The sequence below is a fragment of the Rhipicephalus microplus genome, chromosome 1 (assembly GCF_043290135.1).
Source record: "Rhipicephalus microplus isolate Deutch F79 chromosome 1, USDA_Rmic, whole genome shotgun sequence".
NCBI lineage: Eukaryota > Metazoa > Arthropoda > Arachnida > Ixodida > Ixodidae > Rhipicephalus > Rhipicephalus microplus.
The window spans coordinates 146,134,801-146,143,187 of NC_134700.1; the positions used below are offsets into that span (position 1 = coordinate 146,134,801).

Genomic DNA, 8,387 nt, shown 5'->3' on the forward strand with positions numbered 1-8,387 from the left:
CGCAAAAAGTTTGATCTGTCTATCTGTCTGTTCGTCTGTCTGTCTGTACGTAGATTTTCTAGTCATACGTAATGATACTCCGAACGGCCCCAAGCGATACTTCGAACTGCCAACCCAACTCACAGCGCGCACCAATATTTCTCAAGTTTCAGCGTTCATACTTGTGCGATAATCGAAGAGAAAGCAATTATTTTGCATATCTGAGGCACCATAACAATAAGTGAATATTTCGTATGTGTGTCTTTATACTAAAGAAGACCTACATAAGTTACTCTAAGGACCCTAGTGCTTATCACGCTGAGCTGACAATGCAATTCGATGCTGAAAAAAATGGCAGCATATCCACGGAGTGAATGATGGAGAGTGGGGCGAAGCATTCGTCCGTCCATTCGTTCTTGCTTGCGTCCGTCCATGAGTCTGTCTGTCTGACCGTCCATGCGTCCATCCGCCCGTCCCTGCGTGCGTCTGTTCGTGCGTCCGTCCCTGCTTTCGTCCATGCATCCGCCCCTGCGTCCGTTCATGCGTCCATCCATGCATCTGTCTGTGTGTCCGTTCGTCTATCTATTCAATACTCGCAGTACCACCATCTCGCATCTTTTCATCATATATTCCCCCTATAGAAGCACCGCCATCCAGCGGACATTCCAAGGACTAAACGAGAGGTGGCACACGCACACTTTCTTACGGCTTGCGCTTCGGGTCTACTTCCCACATTTAACCACCTCGAGTTCTTGGTATATACTAGTTAACTGTATTCGAGGCACTGCGGCCCAACCCTCGCTAAACCTTTCTAAAACCAAGGAGGTCACGCCCAGCGAGTATATAACGTAGCAACCTTTTCCTGTCAGATACTGCTCAATGTACATGCCAGTGGGTGCTGATAGGGATCGCAGCGTGCGCGTTAACTAAAAGCCGACTGCTCCTGTCTCGCATTCCCTCTTAGCAGCCGTTGGCATGTACATTGAGCACTATCTTTTATTGTTCAACAATGCACAGAAACAATCTCTTGCTGGCACCACCTTGGAGGTCAAAATGTTGTACCTGTTACACACTACAACGGCTACGAGGGACGAACAGATGCCGCTGTAAGGAGCTCCGCCCCGAAAAATTGGCACATCCAACATACAGTCGATGATATGCGAAGCACAAATGAGAAAGTTTGATATGTCACTGTAAATCAGCACGACGTTGCGAGGTGGAAGTAAAGGATGCCATACATGACATAGGTGTCATCATTATCTTTTTTGAATGTGTCGTTTAAATCGTCTTCTATTCATGTCACGTGATACCAAATTTAGAATATGGGGAGCTTGCGAAATGACTGTGAGCACGCTATGAGCGTCGAGTGATGTCTTGTTCTTACTTGCCACGCATGTGAAGATTATCGTGTTTGCATCAGTCACATACTTTCGTTATCCATTGACGTCATGTAACATAAAATTTGGTATATGTCTAGCTAGCAAAACGGCCGCGAGCGCATCATGGAGGGCCCAATATACTCCAATGTGGCGCTGACATGCGCGTACGCTTTGCATAGCGACGCTACTATAGCAAACCGCGAGCACTATAAGGTTTGACGGCAGGCGCGACCAGCGTCCGTCGGCGAGGCCCGATGGCGACCGGCGAGAATTGCGACATCCTGCATTTCGCGCCGACTCGTTACCCAGACAACACTGCGTCTCCCTCTTTTCAATATGGAGGGACGCCGGACGCGCTGAGACGCGCATGCGTCAAAGCAACGCGGCGCGCCGCGCGCCTGCGAGTATGTCGCGAACCGGTGCCTGGCGTGGCTACGCCGGCATGACCTCACGAAATGAACGCCGGTGAGCACGCCCACTGCGTCACGTCGAAACATATTGGCGCCTTGACTGTGGCATGTAGTCACCTTCTCACATGACATGCATCTCATGATTATTGTGTTTGCACCAGTCACATACTTTTGTCATCCATTGACGTCACGCAATACCGAACTTGCAGTGAAGCTAGAAAAACGGCCTCGAGCGCATCATGAGTGTGGCATGTAGTCATGTTGTTACATGACACGCATGTTGTGGTTATGTTAAATGCGAAGCATTTCTTAGAGAACTTCGGCGACTTTGAGCGTATTTATCTATCCATCTATCTATCTATCAATCGATCGATCTACCTGTCGATCGATCGATCGATCGATCTATCTATCTATCTATCTATCTATCTATCTATCTATCTATCTATCTATCTATCTATCTATCTATCTATCTATCTATCTATCTATCTATCTATGAATACAGGTCTCACAGGCGTGAGACCTGTATTCATAAATGGTCACATTTTGTCATCCGTCTTGCGTTATATATCTGGCAATCGTTTGACTTGTTCTTCTGGAGACACCTTCTGGAGACTTCTTCCGGGCAACCGCAACAAGCATCGCCTTATGGTCGGTTAAAGGCAAATGCATTACTTCACTACTTCAATGGTGTCGTGAGAATGAAGAGTTAAATTTACGCGAGTGGTGTGGTTTGTTTAAATGGCATTTTCTTGAAGGGGCATAAAGAGTCTCACAATGCCTAACAGATGGCAGCACATTATTTAGCATTTGCTGTTTGCTTGATCAACACCTCTAGAAAATCATGATATGTTTTCCGCTAGATGGATATAGTTATCTTTTTTAGAGGTGTCTTAAATTTCCTGCGTGTTCTAGTGGCGATTGCTGCGCTATATCCCGACCTTTTTCGGCGTTGTTTAATAGCCTCACAAGTGTGCCTACAAATCTCCGAATGACCTCGTTTTCATCGTGACACAAGGATAACAAAATGCGTTATGCAGACTCCTTCCACTACATGACATTTATGTAGTGTTTTTTTCCCGAAGCCACTACAAGTAACATCGTGGCTTTGTGGAAGGACACCTGCTTTCCATGCGTACGGACCCGTTCGCTCCTGAACGGGACCGAAAGATTCATTCTTCGTTTTATTCGCTTCTTTCTCAATTTTTCGCTCACCGACGATTTTTCGCTCACAACCAACGGCACCGACGGCGGAATTCCTGCGAAACGAGCTCTCTAACGCCATCGCGTCAAAACTCTGCTCACGCGCGCCGCCATAGCTGTCCGCCGCCACCGCCACCGCCGCCCGTAACCACTATCGCAAAATAAAAAAAATATTAGGCAGATATCACGTACCTGAGAATGGACGCTATGCGAAGCACACGGAAGGAAGGTGACCGTGTTGCAATATTTTCTTTTTGAGCGACACGTCATGAAACGACGCTAAGTATATGTACAAATTGTTGCACGCGCAGACATATGTTGAAGAGTTGCAGATGTTTATATAACCAGTTGTTTGCACTTGCGCAACGATGCCAAGCAGAACATGCGTATTAGCAACACCAGAAGCTGATATGAAGCACTGATGCTCGCAAGGATGCTTGCTCTGAAAACAGCGGCATAAATCAACTTCAGCGCATGGCAACGAACCACAATTGACGTAAACCCGACGTGACGGCTGTATCAAAGCAGTACATATCTAATGTTTATAAAATTGGGGAGGCAGCAGTGCAACCACTAATGACGTTTCACGAAGATTAGCGCATGTTTGAAAAGTAGTTCCGAGACCTGGTGTGGCTCTATCGGAAAATGCTTTATTGCCACGCAAAATGCTTGTGTTCGATTCCAGCTCGGACCCTGACACTTAATTCTTTGCATTCGTCTGGTCAACGCTGCGATGTCGGGTATTTCTTGACGCTCACGCGTTAAAATTGCCCTTGTGTCTTCACGTCGTTCCTGGTTAAATACGAAGTGTCAATCACCTGTGGCACTTACCCAGATACCAGCGGCACATACCCGCCCGTGTGTATGTGCCACTCTCTGGCGGGAAGTGTTTGACGACGTACGCGACAGGGTTGTGATATTAGAGAATTATAGTATACCTGGTTACCGGGTGTACCCTGATACCGGAAACGAAGTGCGCATGCGCAGATACGTATGTCACCCGTACCACTTCCCGTACGCGCGGTATTTTTCAGATTTCACGTTACCGTGGTAGCGTAGATGCACGTAGTGTACGTAAACATGGTGGTGCTCTCAGACGCGCGCGCTTCGAAGTGATCTTGGAGTAGTTGTTGAAAGATCCACCTTGTTCGCAGCAAACAACTGTTCAAAGTGGCTTCGCTTGTCTTCAGTTAGCTTCGATGACCGAGTATTACAGACAAGTTGGTGCAGTTTTTGAGATAGCTTCCCATTTCGATTGCGTCTTGGCCTAACTACAAGATCGATGTAAACAAATCGGCAACATAGATGTTTTAGCGTTTGGTGCGTGGTTCATATTATTTTACTTTTATTATCACTAAAATAAACTTTTAACAATGCTACGCGTCGTGGCATAGGCAAACATTCTCGTTTTCTTTTCATTTTCACTGCTTACCTTTTTAACCATCTAACAGGTGGTGACACCATCCCAGCTGAGTCACGTAAACCATGTAAACGCTATCCCGCTAAACTAGAAGACGCTGCCCACAACGAACGTTTGCTGCACGGTAACGCCATTCCCTTAACCTACGCTATCATGCTAACGCTAAACTATAACTGTCTTTTAACCATGACTTGACCAAAGCGTCATATTTGTCAAACCATCTTACCCTCCCGTGCTAATTTTGGTTCACGCCAAGTTAATGGGGGACCACGAGAGCACCCAAACGTAAGCGGCAAGATAGTTAGATACGCTAAAAGTCGCCGAAGTTCGCTAAGAAATGCTTCGCATTTAAAATATTACCAAGGACACAGGAAAGCTCTCACCCGGGTCCACTGTGTTCCAGCCCAGTGTTCTACCACTGGGCCATGCCGGTGCTTCGGAACGGTTCACAAACTTGCCTTATGCAGGCTTGATCTCGGGAAAGGAGTCGCGTTAATATGAGTAATCAAGCGATTTAGAACAGCAAGAGAACAACGAAGCGTCACACAGTGCAGATAGCGTAGCGAGTGGGTAGTCCAATGCTCCGACCCATTAAAAAAGCTTGTTTTCCATCACCTAATAACTGTGGCGCCTACCCACTTCAGGCATAATTCATCATCGCCGTCAGCCACTGCATGAACAATTGGCACAAAATTCTTTGCAAGTGTTAAGCTGATACAACGCTTCTCAGCGCTGATACAACGCTTCTCAGAATAATGAAAAAGATAACGTAGCCAATGCTGGTCTACTACCCAGAACTTATTAATAATAATGGCGTAGTGCGTACCCAGCAAGTCTGCTTGCAGGAGTTACCCCATGAGTGTTTGAAAAAAGGCTCTGGAAGGCCGCTTTTCTAGCTTTCACTTTGACTGTGCTGCGCCTTCCATGCAGGCTTGGCGTTTTTTTTTTAAATTGTGACATGTCCTAAAACTCAACACAAGCGCCACCATGCCACAACGACTCATTCACTTCAACGTTCCTGCTTTATTCAACCATAAACCAATTTATATATTCTAATAGGATTGCTAACCTAACGCATAAAAACATTACATTCAGCGTGTGGTAGTGGTTTTGTTTGTTTGAAAATATTTTCTTTGACTTTAGAATTTTCTGCACAAGAAGTTAAAAAATGTCATCTTAAAAAGTGCCATCGTTTATTTACTCATACAAATCATGTCAACAATACTACACAGCGAAGTGACCAGTGCGTTTCTTTACAGGATGTCAGCCCCAAGAAATTCATTATCGCCAGTGATGCGTACGATGCGAGAACAAGCAAAAGTACATTTGCTCTCCATCCACTTGGTGCACGACAACACTGCCGGTCATTGTCTATCACTAGGATCCCAATAAGGAATGAATGCACTAACGACGACGGTGTGCGTGATTAGTGGAAAGCCAGCTTTCGAAAACAACATGGCGGCCGTAGGCACCAGGTCTGTAACCTGCACCATAACCAGTGGCAGTGTAGCCACGGGGAGATTGGCCGCCATAGGCGAGTTTATCCGAGCCGCTGGGATAGCCCCCGTAACGCCCGTGAGGGGTGAAGCCAAAGGGTCCAGCAGCGCCTGCGTAGAGATTGTATCCGTATCCGCTGTAACCACCATAGCCACCAGCTAAGTATTCTGCTGCCAGCTGTGTGCCGTAAGGTGCAGGTGTCTGACTCTGTCCCGAACTTGATGGAACTGGTGGGACTACCGGTGCAGCGTTGAACACCGCGTCTGCGCTTGCACCATGTACGGTGCCCGGCTCGTTGGCGTCCACAGTGGCTCAGAAGCCATACGCGTCGGCCACGTAGTTCATTCGTCGAAAGAGGCCGTTCGCGTCTCTATAGCCGTAAGAGCCGGTCTTGGCGTTGTTGAAGTCACCCTGCTCGGTGTGGAACTGCCGGTTTCCGTATTGGTCCGCATTGTTGTAGCCAAAGTTGTACGGCTGAGGCGGCTGCGAAAGAGAAGCAATTTGGACGCATATCTGCAAAGCACAGTGGTCTGTAGCAAATATCTTTACAAGTACACAAACACATTAGTTCAATATATACTTCGCAGACGAGCGAGACCGGCAATTATTTCACAACACCACCTTACCTTCGGAACAATCTTTCTAGCAAAATATTCATGCATTGTTAAGGCATTGCTATTGCTCAGAAGAACACGTGACGTAAGCGTTCTCAGAATATCAATGTGAAGGTAGGAAAGTGTTACTCGTTGCGTTCACCTCTGAACATTCGTAGCACCACAGACCTGATACACACATATTCTTTATAACTTCAAGCTCTTTACAACAACTTAAGACAATGAAATTCGAACTCACAGATGCATAAGCCTCGTATCCCCCGTAAGAAGCAGCCACGCTAGAATCGGCGCAGTCGGTGTATCCTGCATCTAGGTGACCAGCTTGGTTCGACTGGTGGTTATGAAGTGCGTCGCATTCAACGACCAGGTAGACGAACAACACTTGCACCTGCGTTATGAGGAAACGCGTGTGTTTCGTTTGTTCAAAGTTTAGTGTTACATCGTCAATGAACACGAAATAAAGTATACTGGTTATATTCGTGCTCATTGCTTCCTGTTAATGTTTCAGCGAGACGGAAAGTACAGATATTAGTATGATTGTGATCTTCCTCTTCTCTGTGATCAAGCTAACTCTAGGCAGTCTATTAATTACAGGTTGTTCTACGAAAACCGTAAAAGTGCCTTAGAAGATTTATGCACCACTATTTGTTAAATCTTTACCTTTCTTCGTTTTAAAAGTCATTTAAAAGTGAAGAATATTCATAAGCATGATTGTACGTGCCCTTCAATAATGTTGAAGTATCACGTGCAACTAGGCAAGGAAGAACTGAATGTAATTGATACATTCTGTCCAATACAGTGGGCGAAGGCCTGGAACTCACAGAATTCAACGTGACAACACGAATATCATTGTGATTTGACTCACCACAAGAAAGATTGGTAAGGTTTAGAAAATCCTGAACCTAGAAATGGGAGCGTTGTCTTCACAGAGCGATGTCTAGGCGAAAGTGAATGCCTTCTGCTTGTTTCATCTGGGAAGCAGCCGAGCTTTATACTCTTGCAAGTGACACTTGTCTGAAGTCCTTCAATGTGCGCGACACGCCATTGCAGCAGGCTTTGTAGTTTCGCAGTGCACGCCTTGCTTTTGGCATCTTGCAAAACGAGAATGTCACGTCTACCGCTAAGAGAGAACGAGTGCGCCGTAACTGTCGTGCAGACCCTGTTTCGCGTGCAAACTTCTGTGCCAGATGAACGCCCGCCCACCTTGGAAAAAGTTATCTATATAATCACAAGTAAAAGATGGTCAACTCAACAGTCAAAATTTTTACTGAGAAATTGCTGTTTTTTTTTTCCTTTTTTTACGTTTTAGTATTGGCGCGCACATATAAGGTACAGTGAAATAATCACTTTTTATGCGAAGAAAAACAATTGAAAAACTTAATAGCAGCGTTAGTGTTTTTTATATGCATTATTGCCTTACAAATCACTTAGCACTATTGACGGATTTATGAAGGCCGGCCGATAATGAAAAGGTTGCACGCCAGTGAAGCTTTGCGAAAGCGTGTCGTACAGGTCCAAGCCATGATAACAGTTTACAACCTACATCAACTTTTTCTACGAAGCCTAGATCTCATAATTGCCGTTGTAACATATCACAAAACGTGTGCTGCTGCCGAGCTCAAAAACGTCGGTTCAACCAGTGGCCACGGCGGTGGCCTGTAAATAGCGGTGAAATGGAAGCAATATTTCTGTATGTGGGTCAATTTGCGTGGTTAAAAAGCAGATGTGGGGAAATTCGCTTCGGAATCACCCGCTAAGGTATGCCTCCTAACCATATTGTTTTTTGACTCACAAAATTCTACAAATTACTATATTTTCTGCACTGCACTGTGATAATGCCCCGCCGCGGTGGTCTAGTGGCTAAGGTACTCGGCTGCTGACCCGTAGG

The 8,387-nt window shown here is 45.8% G+C and overlaps 1 non-coding gene across 1 annotated transcript; it reads right to left on the reverse strand.

The window, feature by feature from the left end:
• Positions 1-5,559: 5,559 nt before the first annotated feature.
• On the reverse strand, positions 5,560-7,580 carry LOC119185442 (uncharacterized). The gene is made up of 3 exons (XR_012885496.1): positions 7,365-7,580; positions 6,738-6,887; positions 5,560-6,368 (listed from the first exon to the last, which is right to left on the reverse strand). It is a non-coding gene; the product is annotated as an uncharacterized LOC119185442 (transcript).
• Between the last annotated feature and the right edge of the window lie 807 nt (positions 7,581-8,387).